The 14,337-nt window shown below is 35.5% G+C and overlaps 1 protein-coding gene across 5 annotated transcripts in view; it reads right to left on the bottom strand.

The window, feature by feature from the left end:
• The window catches only part of LRRC4C (leucine rich repeat containing 4C), a 547,931-nt gene that overhangs the window by 111,938 nt on the left and 421,656 nt on the right, over positions 1–14,337 (bottom strand). The gene's annotated exons all lie outside the window — the stretch shown is intronic.

Genomic DNA, 14,337 nt, shown 5'->3' with positions numbered 1-14,337 from the left:
TTGTTGTTGGGGGTTTTTTTATTACTGCCCCTCCCCCCAGTTTTCTTAGGAAAATAAAAGCAAAGAAAATATCTATATATCAATTGACTTTTTTTTACATAATAGTGATTTTTTTTACACAAATATTTTCCCTTAACATTCTCTTAAGAATTCAAGTAGTTATTAAAATCACAGAATTATATTGAAATAACTGTTTCATTTCCTGCATGACTACCACAGATAGAAGAATCAAGGATTGGTTCGTTTCTGCCTTTTATACAGATACATATATGATCTGTGTACATGCATGTTTATCATGACATATGGTAATGCTTAAATGTTGTCATTGGCACTTTTTTATGGTCAAAACCACTGTAGGAATGGATATTTTCATAAAAGAACTTTTCTAACATCTGTGACTTATACAGAAAATTTCTCATAGATTTATTCTTAAATAATGTAGCTTGTAGCTATTGCAAAGTATATGCTCATTAAATCTACAAAAGAATACACTGGAATGAGAGGTAGATGCACATTGGATCTTAAACTTGACAGTCTAGGATTTTCTGCCTGTTTGTAGGCAGAGTGGCATTGGCATTGTTCCCATTAAATTAATGTGTTTAAGATAAGAAGTTCTTATTGTTCACTGAAGAACTCGAGCTTGCTGAAATTCTTCAATTTAAACTTTTCTGAACAACATCAAAACATCACTAAACCTGACTTTATTCTACAAACAAAGCCTCTAGGACAGATTTTAAAAGGTGTTCAGGTGCTTAAAACATGTGGATTTGGAACATTCCGTGATTTACAGTTTTGTCTAAGTGCATTAATCACCTAACTCCCATATGTCTCCATCTTTAAAAGCCTTTCAAACAACATTGTTTGTTTGTTTGCTAATATAATAGAAAATAACACGTGCTAAATATTTAAGGTCCATGCGTAACCTTGAAAGGGCAAGGAGTATTTCTTACAGGTAGTCAGCACCATTCCTATCAGCTTAATCATACCAAGATGTTGGTGGCTATCCCATTTTTCAAAAGACTTTAGCTCTATTTCTTCCTTTGAACAGAAGAAAACCAGCAGCTTGTCACTATGGTATTAGGTGGGAGGCAGTGTATGGCAGGATTATGAGTCAGTCATTAAGCCTGCTGGTCAGTAAAAAAACCCCCTCAAACCCCAAAACAAACAAAAACTTGTCATAATGACTGGGGTGATTCTATGCAGAGAGAAAATGCATTAGACAATATACTTGCAGATTCAAATTTATTTCCAGAACATGCTAATATTAAGACAGAGAAAATATCTGAGGTACCACTTCCCTACCTTGCTGCAGAAAACTTCAAACACCTGCATCTTATATGTTTCTTTCTTTAGCAAACCGATTGATGTTTACCCTGGGCTAGCTCTGTGTTATACCCATGCCCACCTTCAGGATTTGATTCTGTAAGGTATTTAAGTGGGATATTTATAGCGCAGCCATGCTGATGAAGACCTTGTATGCTAAGCTCTAGAATGGCGAGGATTTCTGCTTTGGTTAAATGAGAGCAAGTGTATATAAATATATCCCAGCCCTTTGTCACAAAACTGACGTGGGAGTAGAGGAATTTGTTAGGCAAAGTGCTAGAAGTAGGAGAGGGAAGGTCTACCTACTTGCAGCTATGACACATCGTTCCTTGCACGGCGCGTCAGACCGGTATAACGCACAGCAGAGAGCACGCGCGTTGTCAGCGCGGAACGGCGCCGAGAAGGACTGCAGAGACATGGGTCATTTGGGGGAAATAATCTCTGTCGCAATCCAGGCACAGGTTTGCGGCTCTTTGTGGAACAGAGCTGGCAGCACGAGCTGGGGGATCATCGGCTGGTTACTAACAACCAGCAAAACTCATTCACTACAAATCAAGACATATTTGTAAAAGTTTCTGGAGAAGGAGTCAGAATTCTGTATATAAAGTACTCGCTAAATATTATTCAACCACATCTATCAGTCTTGGAGAAAGTGATCTGAACAAAGAACAGGTCAAATGCACAAACAGTTGTATGGGTGTGGGTGTCAGCACAACCCTCTGCACTGAGGAAGAAGGTTAATAAGAGAAGGTAGAATCTGCAGGGTCAGAGAAGGCATAAATATAAAAATTTAAAATCACTCAGGAAGAACATAAAGAAATAAGGCAGCAAAGTAAGGAGATCGAAGGGAGGCATCAGGTTTAAACACACACACACAACACAGAAGAGGAGTCAATTAGAGAAAGAAGGCAGTCTGAATTTCTGGAAAAAGAATATCTCAAGTTATGGCTACAAATAATTAAAAACAGTTTTTATAGCTTTGAAAATTAGCTTGCATGAGCAAAACTTTATATGTGTTATTTCCACTAAAAATTTGCTTCCTCAAGTATTTGCAGAAAATGAAATCACAATGAGCAAATTCATTCCCCCCTGCCCCCCATCTTTAAAATTATTGCAATGTTGAGATAACTTCTTCCATTTTTCTGCTTCTCTCTGTCTTCTTTCCCCATATACAGCAGCACTCTCTCTTTAGGTTTTTTTGGTTTTGCAGTGCGTTTTTTTGTTTTGTTTTTTAAAAATAAACTTCTAACGGGGAGTCAAGAATAAAAAACCCCTTGAAGTCAGACTTCAGCAGCAATTCAGAGAAATAATTCTCAAACATAATTATCAGGTCAGGAAGCATTATTGTAGTGCCATCGCAACCAGCCCTGTGTGAGACCTTCTAGCAGCCCTTCCAAACCTCATCTAGACTTTACTGATGCTAATATGCTTCTTTGAGAATACAGTGGATAACAGGATACAAATCACACTGTAATTTTCCTTCTTAGAGCAATAGTTTGAGCAATAATGATTGAAGAGCAGAACGTTTCCTGGGAAAATACTAACAGAGGAGCTAATGATCATGCCCCCCATCAATAACATCAGTTTGTTAGTAATATTATAATATAAAAACCCGTGTAAGCTTATTACCTTTAAATTAACAAAAAAAAAAACCCATTAAGTTGTATTCATGCAGGTGTTTTCATCACAGTGTGTCTAAAATCATCACATAGGAACCATTTTACAGACCACCAAAATGTACCCGCCTCGTAACTTCTGGGAAATGATTCACAGTAGTACCACATAGCATTTTCACACCAAGAACAAGAATTGGCATTCCTGTTGAATTTCTTTTAAAATTTTAGTAGGCAAAATACGATCATGTAAGTAAAATTCAACTATTGCACTGTCATTTTTTTGTCATTATACAAAAGACAGTGATATCAAAGGACCTGAACTAAACTTTCTAATTCGGTCAGGAATTTAATGGCATGCACAAAGCATGTTCCTCACGGTGTGACCATGTCTTACCTCACTGAGTACTTTGAGAACAGCAAGCTAGAAATTTAGGACAATGTGCCTGCTGGCAAAGGTGGTATGGGAAGGTCAAGATGAACATCAAACTGAAAACTAGACAGCATTTATATATTCATATCTTCATTAGCAAATCCATTTCTTTCAATAAGCCCTGTACCATCTATGATTAATTTTTCATAACATTCAGAATTGTTATCCAATGACTTCTAGCAAAACTTGGTATTAAAACCCCCCATCTGTACACTTTTTATGGAACAAACAAGTAAGTTAAAGACAAATAAAGAGATGATCTGTCTATAGCATTCTGGATTTTGGTTGGTTTTTTCTTCATTAATCTTTACAGGGGACAAATAAAATCACAGTCATAATTTTGGTTGGAAGCGACCTCCAGGGGTCATCCAGACCAGTCTCCTGCTCAAGACAGGTCTAACTAGAGCAAGCAGCTCAGGGCACATCCAGTGGAGACCTACAGGAGCCCACAATCTCTCTGGCCAATCTGTTCTTGTATTTAAGCACCCCCCACAGTATTTTGTATTTTTTCCCCCTATTATTAATGCAAAGGCTGGGAGCTAACCATGAGAGAGGAATGGCTTAGGAACACTGCCTTTTTTGTCCTTTGTGCTGAATTCACCATCGCGAATGTCTATTGAATGGGAACCTACTACCTGATATCAGAGGAATAAACAGCATCAGCTGTGCTAATCTATGTGCTAGAAATGTTCAAGCGGGAATGAAATATTGTACTTCTAATTGTAGAATTAAAATACTGAAGAGGCAACTCTAAAATCGGAAAAGGAGGGAACAAGGAATCAAGAATGAACAGAGAACCTCTGTATCTCCAGTATCCCAGCAACATTAGCTAAGAGAAGTGATGACCATTACGCAAAATTATCAGCTGGGCGTCGTGGGACATCTGGTTACTTTCTGTGAGTTTTATTGATAACCTGCTCTTCCTTATGATTCTCTGGTGTCCTGGACATATTCAATATTGAAAATCAAGTTAGAAGGAATGAAATTATCCAACATAGAAAAGTTCACCTCTAATTCCAGTCTTTAAATTACATATAAAGTATAACCCGTACAGTGTAACTATTACCTAAATGTGTCAGAAGCAGCTGCATTTTCTATTTCAAATTACACTGGATCATTCCAGATTAAACTGGCCTAATCTGGCCTCCATAAATTTATGCTGCTATTAGATACGGTACATGTTTCTGAATCATTAGAAGTCAGGCTAAAAAGAAGTTTCATGAAAGATAAAATGCAAGAACTTTTTTTTTTTATCTTGATAAAAAATATGTAAAGGTTTCTCTAATATACTGATATGTAAGATAGAATATGTTTCTTTTTCTTAGAGGAAATAAAAGATTTAATCCAAATAAAGTGACAGAAACTATGAGATTTAGTCATAGCTAATTTTAGAATATGACTGTACTAAGAAATGGGTTTACTGAGGTTATCAAAATATTCTGCTTTCAAATGATACTTGAAAAAACAGAAAAAGCGTAAGATAGTCTGTGGCTAAGCATGATGCATGTCTATTGAAATGGGAGGCCAAACGTGCCCTAAAGATTAATTCTCAGATATCTCTATTACTGGCCAGTTCCTACTTGACTTGCTTAAGCAAGTATACACAATGACTTTGTCAGAATTACCTCAGTTAGAAGAGCTGAATTATTTGTTCACCTATATAAAATGACTGTCAGCTATAGTTCCACCTACTTGTTTTATACATACATACATATGTGTGTATACACACACACTTACTTTGCTTGCTCCTTACAAGCAGAATAAGAATAATTTTCTGTGCAAATATGGCTCTAAATATTAACCCAGAGAAAATAGCTTGGAGATACTAATAAAATTTAGCAGGTTTAATATGAGGAAAGAGAAAATTAAATTATCAGAAGACATGAAAACTCTATTAGGGATCAGCATATAAACTGAGGTATTTCCTGACAACTGTCATTCTTGTGCCAAAGTTCAGACAAGCCATAGAGATGTCTCACTCTGCCAAAGTCTTTCTATGCTGCCTGCCAGCACTATCATAGCATTAAGGAAACTGAAACAGAACCAACTGATTAGAAAACTAGAACAAAAGGAGACCAAATTGTTTCATTTCTTATTACCTGTTTACAAGAACAACTGTGTATTGTAAAGATCTCCAAAAGGATCTTTTATTTAATGCTGTTTCATCAAGGAACTTTCCCTGCACAGGTTTCCATAAAGGTGACAGTGATGGAAAACGCAGCAGAATACACTTCTGGCTATGTATGCCTTTTTTTCAATGTTTGTGACACATGGACACAAACCTGTGGAAGACTAGCTGTGAGATCGCAGAGCAGTGTTTTGACTTATGCCTACTGGATTGTACCTGATTTATACTAAATGGCTTATTTAAAGTGTTAGGATATGTTATCTTCAGCTGTCAGAATAACAGTTAATGAAAACCCTTAACAGAATCACAATATTCACAAGGTCTTAAAAAAAGCAAGACTAATTACTAACTATTCCCAACAACAAAAACCAAAAGATTTCATAACTCTAAAGCACAGTCCTGTACCTCCTCCAGAACACAGCTGGTAGGAGAAAATAAGCAAGACTAACTTGCACGCATATCATTATAAACTGACCTCTGTTAATTGTTCTTGGCACCTACGTGAGTTAAAGCAAAAAATCAGCTTAATTCAGAGCAACAGAAGAAAATTGGGGGGAGTGGGGGAGAAAACTTTCTAGCTTTAAGAATATGTAACCACAAACTTCTACAAACTGCACAGTAACCTCGACTGGAATTCAAGTTCCAAAATGTTCAAATCACCTAACAGAAATAAATGAACTTGCATATCCCCCGTTCCAGGTAAACTCAGCAAATACATGAGTCAACGCTTGATTTTCTCCTTGCCCTCAATAACCGCTCTAATGACACCCAAATCTGTTGCTGTGTAATGGCACTTTGCAGGAGAAAAAAGGCTGCACACGGACTTTTCCAAATATTTGTATTTGTATGACCTTCAGTTACAAAGCACACATTTTATGCATGTATTTCCTATATTTCCCAGCCTTATCTTAAAATCTGATACACGCAAATCATCCTTGAATAATTCTCAAGTTACTAGAAAAGTACAAGACAAAATGAAGAAATACTAACGCCGTGTGAATTCGCCACAAATTCGGAGACAGAAAACAAAACCATTTTATCAACGACGCTGTTAAGAGCCGTACAATTACTCTGCAACAGGGTCTTAGAGCCACATTGTATTAGAGTAAAACAAACTTCAGTCATTTTGTTAGTACAGAACCAAACCTTTTGAAGACTACACGTCCGTGCTTAGTACCCTTCCACACAGACTAGCCCGTCTACCAGATAGGAGAATCTGCAATCTTTACCACAGTAATACAAATTAAAGCGGCCCTGTAAAACTTTATGAGCTGAACCGTTGCCATCCCTGGGATGTATATACTTCCCCTGAAACATTTAGGTAAAGTCCTACCTGCTTCTTTATAGCTGTAAAGCCAGCACAATTTTACTTGTGGAATCAAGCCCAGGAAATCTGTGCTTGGCACGATACCAAAAAACTCTCACCTATGTCAGATTTGGTTGCAGTTTACAATAAGGGAAAGCCTGAAATGTAAATCAAAATAGGAAGCATGGCCTGTAACAGCCATAAAGCTGTGGTTGCTATCTTAGCAACAAGATGGCTAGGCAGGGACGAATATTTCCTTCCTTCCTAGGTTCCCCAGAATTTCCCAGTGGGAAATGCAAATGTTTCACACACATGAAAGTTACATGAATTTGCATAACGAGCTCAAGGAGCTGTAAAAAGGAGCAGAGATAAACCTTCTGTGATCATGCTTTACCTCTCCTGCCCTGATTCATATACAAAAAAAGGGTCAACATCCAGCTGTTCAACATCCAGCTGTTCTAAATCACACTTAGTGCCTTCATAGTCTTGGAAAGAACAGTTAATTGCTTCATTTAGCCCTTCACTTAATTCAGTATATTACTCTGCACTTCAGCTGCCACTCAAATGAAAAAGATGTGGTGCTAGGGGGAAAAAAACATTTAAGGATATCTCATAAATGTGCAATAGTTTCCCTCTGTGCAAAACAATAACCTGCCTTTGAATTTAGAAATAGCTGCCTTGCCACTAGAATTGGAGAAAAACCTCTGATTTGCACATATTTACTTCTTGTTGGACTGGCCATGTTCTAATGATCTGCATGAAGTAAGTCCCAGGGGAAAAATCAACTTGTTTCCCTTAGCAAAAATTTAAAAATATTTAGTTCAGAGTGGTTTTGTGGTATTTTTGCACTTTGTTCTCATGGACTGACTCCCACATGACCATGAACAGTTTATTTGCTCTTGAAAATTATTGTCATTAGTTTAAGCCACCAGTTTAATTAATTTTTCTTCCTATAGTTGCTGGTTAAGGAAAACAAGTAATTCTTGCGATCTATGGGAGAATCACTGCTGTTTTATACTGTGAGAGTCTGAAGAGAGTCTGTAAAAAGCAGAAATATATTATTTTCAAGTGAGAGAGGTAGTACAAACCAGTCTGTTCACAATTTCAAGACTAAGAACAGGTTTGTACTTCAAATACCAATACAAAAAGAAACACTAAAATTTAGAAATAAAGTTAAGTTTATGAGGTTTGAGTGTAAAAACAGACTTTACTTTGGCTCTAGAACCCATATATCCTATTTTGTATTTAGAAAATTAGGCCCTTTTAGCAGGTAATTTTTTTTCACTACCTCTCTCGCACAGTAAACTGTCATCCTTTTTGATATGCACTCTAACTTGTTCCGAAAGAATTCAGTAATAGATATTCCATTATCTTACAGTCCAATATTTCAGTTTCTTTATTAGAAAGTGATTCCCAATACAAAACATTGAAAAAATTGCTACAGTGTAAACGCACTACATATCCTGCCCACAGTCAGCATGGATTACTCTTGATTTCAATAACTTTTCATGTGCTGAAAACTTTTATTGTTCCCCCGTTTCCATCCCTCACTCTTCCTTTCAATGTCAGTTGTTTCAGTTCTTTCTGAAATGCCAGTTTTCCAGACCTCCTTTCTCCTCATTGCCATCATATGTAATAGCTCATTTTTTAAGTTGAATTTAAAATTTCATTAAAAAACTCAGAAATCCATGACAGGAACAAAATGTGCCTTTTGGTCCAAAATGGTTTGTTCAGGTTTGGTTTTAGTAGGAAGAGAAGAGAGAAAAATTTATTTTAATTTGATCACAGTATGCATTTCCTTCTTGATTTTGTAGCTAAAAGGATGAGTTGGAAGATCAATTATTTTTGTATCTCTGCATAAAAACGGTGTGCATTCATGTTTTGTGTCTTTCAATATGAGGAAGCTTTGCACAAACTCAAAGGCGAAAATGTAAACCCTTTCAATAGCCTCAATATCCTAACTATCAACAGATATACAATCTGCACTTATAAAATAACTTATTGATAAAAAATTGGTTTGCCAAGATTGCCATGTACACATTTAAAAACTACTTTTGAAAATGTCAATCGGTTTATAAATGTATTGTCCACACCCTCAAGAATGTCAGGGTTATTTCCTACATCATATATTCACATGGTTCTGTGTGTACTTAACATTACGATTTTTCATCTAACTTTTCTTTGTTTGGTTTCCATTTCTTTTTCTCACTTGAAACAACTGTATTAAACACAGTACTGGGTCTTAAAAGGATGAAAGACTGCATACCACCCCTTTATTCATACTTAAGCTTAAATTCATATCCTCGCTCATATTAATCTTCTGACCAATGCATTCCAGACACCCAGATCTCTTAATATTTGTAATTTGGATCAGCAATTTAGGAAAGAGAGAAATAATCATAATATATATTAGAGCAAAAAGTGAAGATGGGAGAGAAAAATGTCACTGTATCTGACACAGACTGATGATTTGCAACTCTTCATGCTACATTTGAAAAGTGACAATGTTGATGCATGACAAGGTACAAATAACTATTACTTGCAGCGATGTCTTTGTCATTCCCATGAAAATGCCTGTGTGGGTTCTATTAGGAGAAAAAAAAACCAAACAACTGTTTGAAAATCTCTTTAAGTATATTGCTGGGTTTAATAAAAGCATTAGTGCCAAGTATCATCCTACAGTGCAAGCTTTTTCAGCACTTACAATACATGAATCTTTTAATCCTAAATAGAACGAAGAGCACATACTTTCTAAAACTTAATTTTAATAACTAAAATGTCTGTGGAGAGAAAGTGGAAAATACAAATGGCTTTAACTTACTGTTACCCAGCTCATTACATCATCATTGGTCATAAAATAGACTAGAAAACATGAGCATATTGTTTAGGTCATATATCTGAATGGGCATATATAGAAAAATTATATATCACATTGCGTCGGCATCACATTTACATTATGATGGCATCAGTTGAGGAAGCCTCATCTCTACCTGTACAGGACTCAAGTCTAAACTGTTTTCCATTTCGTAGACTTCTTTTAAAAATGAACTAACAAAAACAAACATTTCCTTGTAAACTCAACCATTCTAGGCTGCTCTGGGCAGTTATGAAAAGCTTCTGATATTGGCACTTGCTGAGTGCTTGACATAAAAAGGAAGGAAGGACAATTTCCCAAAAAAGCACAGAGGAAAAGAATTCTGAGTATCTTATGTTCTATGCAATTCTCAAAAGCACTAGTCTTTAAATCGTTACTTTCAGTACCTGTAATCCTAAACAATAAATTCACTGCAAAATCACCAAGTTCATCCCAAGGACTCTTTTTGAATAATATTTTAAAACTAGAAGTTAAAACTTCATAAAAGCCAACTCACAAATCAAAGGTCAATCAGGGTATTGAGACCTGTGGTATTCAAAAAACGTAACTTAGCATCCCAGGCTTGCATTTGGAAATCCAGTTTCCAGATTTCTTGAACTATCTGGATGAATTACTTAACCTTGCTGGGGTTCCATCCCATCTCCTGTGGATGGGAGACTTTCAACTTCAAGTGCAGTTTTGTAAATAAATGCTTTAAAGATTTCTGTTTGTTCAATTAATGTGGTAATGTTAACATGACAGAGTCTTTTTAACTAAGAAGGAGAAAAGATTTTCTTCTGCTGTTGGAAAAGTTATTCTAAGTTCTACATCTTCTCAGGTTTTATATACAATTAAACTAATTCACTGCAGAGTTTTAATGCTCTGTGAGTCATAGCTAATTGCAAACGTACATTCACTTTTGGAAGATCTAGTCCAAATACAATGCTCACACAATGAGACACTTACTTATGTTCATAGCAGCTCTGTTTCATATTAAAAAAGATTTGCAAGGAAAATATTCACATTAGATACACTTCCTCACCAAAAAAAAAAAAAAAAAATCTAAGCAGGGGAATTAATAAGATCAGTGAAAAGCACTGAGATTCTGAAGTACTATGAGAATTTGCTAATTCTCTAATTTTAGGATGCTCTGCTTTAATTCAAACACCAAAGCAATGAAGACAACTGTGAGCTGAATACAGTACGTATTTCAGTAACTATATAATAAATTCAATCCGAACATGGACTCCTACTATCAACGTTCCTAATTCATCCCTTCAGTACAATACACAGTGGTGTAGAAACCCAACAGAAGGTCTAGCGACCATTTACAAACCGCTAACGTTCTACCTAAGGATTTAAATAGTCTATATTTCTTGTATGAATCTTTTGTACAGAGGACTATTTCATGTGCTGAGATAAAGACGACTTCCTATTGATAGGTTAGTACCAGGCTACACGTTGAATAACTCCTATATCCAAATGATGTGCACGTAAACTAATTACAGTTTAATAATTAGTGACCACACCTAGAACATCTGATTAGGCAAGGAATATTTGTCTTTCACAATCAGCGTTCTGAAGCTCCACATCTGTTTTGTATTTTCAGCTTTCTGCCCAACTAAACTCACAAAAAGTGTTATTCTCAAATTCTTTCCAATCCATGTACCCTCGTTTAGCAAGACCAGGTAAATGCCTAAGCACCTAACTTCCAGGACGTTCTTCTGATCTTGCATGTACATTGCTCCTTGTCAGAAGTATTGTGTTTCAATTTCACTGAAGTGTAGTTTGACAAGAATAACCAGCAAAAAACTGCAACTACATCTTGCTGTGGAACCATAATCTCCACACAGCACGCAACATTTCAACAGCTAAATCAGAAAGCCAAATTTACCATCTTAAGATGCAACAATTTCACTCTTCAACTCCTTGAAAACCTCCCCTGAGTATATAAAATAAGAACAGATAAGTTTGGGGGGAGAGAGATCAAATAAGGAGTTACCCATAAAACTTTATTATTGTTAACTTAACCTATTAACTATGTAACTCGAGGCATTTTTATCTTCTTCTCCAGCCATAATTAAGAAATATTATGTTCCATACCATGCAGACATTAATATTTAAAGCAGTAGTGCTTATGAAAATAATAGGAGTATTGAAGCTGATAATACTGCATTATTTTAAGAAGCATTTGAGGGAATTTCACTATGCAATTGCTGAGATATTCCAGAGGATCTAAATACTGAATTGACAAATCTAGTTGCCTTCGTGCACAGCTATTTGAAACATCTTATGTCCACTCCAGTTTTTCTTCAGTGAAATATGTTGACATGCTTTCTGTTTTACTAACTAGTGAATAGATGGTAAGAAAAATAGCAAATAGCAATGAACAAAATTCAAGAAATTTATACATTTACAAAGGAACAAAAGGCATCAAACTCTGGCAAAAGCTGTAATCAAATGTAGCATCAAGACACAAATTGAAAGTGAAAGATTTTCTTCTATTCAATACTCCAAGAAAAAAATGAGTCAGCATTAAAATTCAATTCTTGTTTCTGCAACTGCATGCATAAGAATGGGTATTAGTTACTGATCATTAAAAGCACAGATGGACAGATCATCATTAAGTAGTTGTGTTAAACTTTGCAAAATGTATCTCAGCAACCATTAGCCATAACTAGAAGAGCTATTTACTTGAGATCACTGGGTCACAAAGGGCTGGAAAAATACGGTGACACCTTCTTGGCATGACTGAGAAATGAGTTTTGGCCTGGTTGAGGTCTCCCATATGTGTCCTGCAAGTCCAGCTAATGAGGCAGGACAATCATTAAATTTGGCCAAATTAATATGACATGAATAGAAGAATCTGCAGATGCAGTGACAGAGATGAAAGTAGGTCACATTCTCACAATCTAAATAGAAACAGTCTAGACAGCATTAGCATGAGCCTCGTAAGTCTTGTACTAAAACCCACAACACAAATCTGTAACATCTATTATGACTGATAATAAATAGAAGAATAGAAAAACCAACATAAAAAGACCATAGATATACGTAAAATGTGAAAAAAGAAAAACTGTTTTAGCTTTAGCTGGCGTTCAGTGAATTAAAAATGTTTACAGCATACCCAGTAAATAATATGATTTCTAATATGATCAAAAATAACTGATTTAACAATCATTTTGAGGTCATATCTTTCACTTAAATGCTGGTGACTGTAACGAAAAGTACCTCTCTGTTAGTATATACAAAATACTAAAAAATACTGCATCACAGTGAGAACAGAGTAACAATATTTTACAAGAGTATTCAAAAGGTTTATTTTCTCCGAAGCTCTTAGTAGAACACAGAACTTAAAAAAAAGGCAACAAACAACCCACTAAAAAGCTGTTGGTGTAAAGGAGTAAATTCCCCTCACCTTCACTCTTTCCTTTGCTCTTTTGAAAAAGGTACTAATGTAATGTTGAGTGGACATGGGAAGCAGCAATGACATGATGAAGACAAACAACTGAAATATGAAATGCCTAATATGAAATGCTGAAATATGAAAAATATTTGTGTTTCTAAAAAAAACATTTTCTAACACAGAAATGTTCTCAATTTAAACAAATGGCAGAATAATGTTTACACCAAATAAACAGCTGTATGTTGTGATTATCATTCAATACCTATATAAAAGGTGGTCTGACCAGTTCTCAGGTGAAGTTACTCTTAGACAGTTTTTGGTACCACAGAAACTGTCTTCTTCTGTGTGTCATTGTCCACACCCCGTCCACCCCAAAATGGTATGATGTGACAACCAAATAATCTTCAAAGTCATGAATATTATGTAGTGTGTTGCAATAAGAAGGCATTATTGCAGTAATTAGCAGGTTGTCTTTTTAGTGCTTGTTTGATCTGTGTCCTAATGGGCTGGGATCATACAGCATTGTCTAATTTAATCTAAAGCCACACATATTTCAAATGTCCCACTGTTCTGTTTTGCTTTATTTTTGCACTCATTGGTATTTACTTGCTGCTGATTGTGTATACAGCACTGTCAAGCAATGGTCAAAAATACATTAAGAGCAGACATGGTAGTCTTGAGAGAGAGGTTCAGAGCTGTTACAAGAGCTTACTGTTGGATTCAGATATAATTAATTATGTTTCTGAACTTCTCTTCCCTTGTTTGGATCATATAACTACTAACGTCTAAATTATTTGTTTATTCAGGGATATTTTTTCATTTTTTGCAGGGCAGAGGTTTCTCTATGAGGGGAAAAAGAGAGTTTCAATTAAAAAAAAAACAACAAAACAACTTCCTCCCCCCCCCCCCCCCCCAAAAAACCCCAAAATTAATTTTGCAGAACAAATGTTTTGGCAAACTTCCTTTACTTTGGGGAAAGGAAAACAAGGCAGAGAACAACTAGGAGGTAAAAATTTAAAGGTATGTAGTTTTAGAAATGGAAATTGACATATTAAAAAAAATTCATTTACTGACTTAAAAAATAAATTTGAAATTGAAAATTTTAAATTAAATAAAAGTAATAATTAAAATTTAAGTGTTTTAAAATAAAACCCCTTTTTATATAAAAGGTATTCATTTTCCCCCCAATTAAGTCTGTAGTTGTTCTAAGTGTAGAATATATTAATTTTCCTGGCATTCCCAAACAAATAGTTATTTTCAATGAGGTAGAAGCC

The sequence above is a fragment of the Haliaeetus albicilla genome, chromosome 5, assembly GCF_947461875.1.
Source record: "Haliaeetus albicilla chromosome 5, bHalAlb1.1, whole genome shotgun sequence".
NCBI lineage: Eukaryota > Metazoa > Chordata > Aves > Accipitriformes > Accipitridae > Haliaeetus > Haliaeetus albicilla.
The sequence above is the reverse complement of the archived record's forward strand: the minus strand, read 5'-3'. Positions and strand labels throughout refer to the sequence as shown.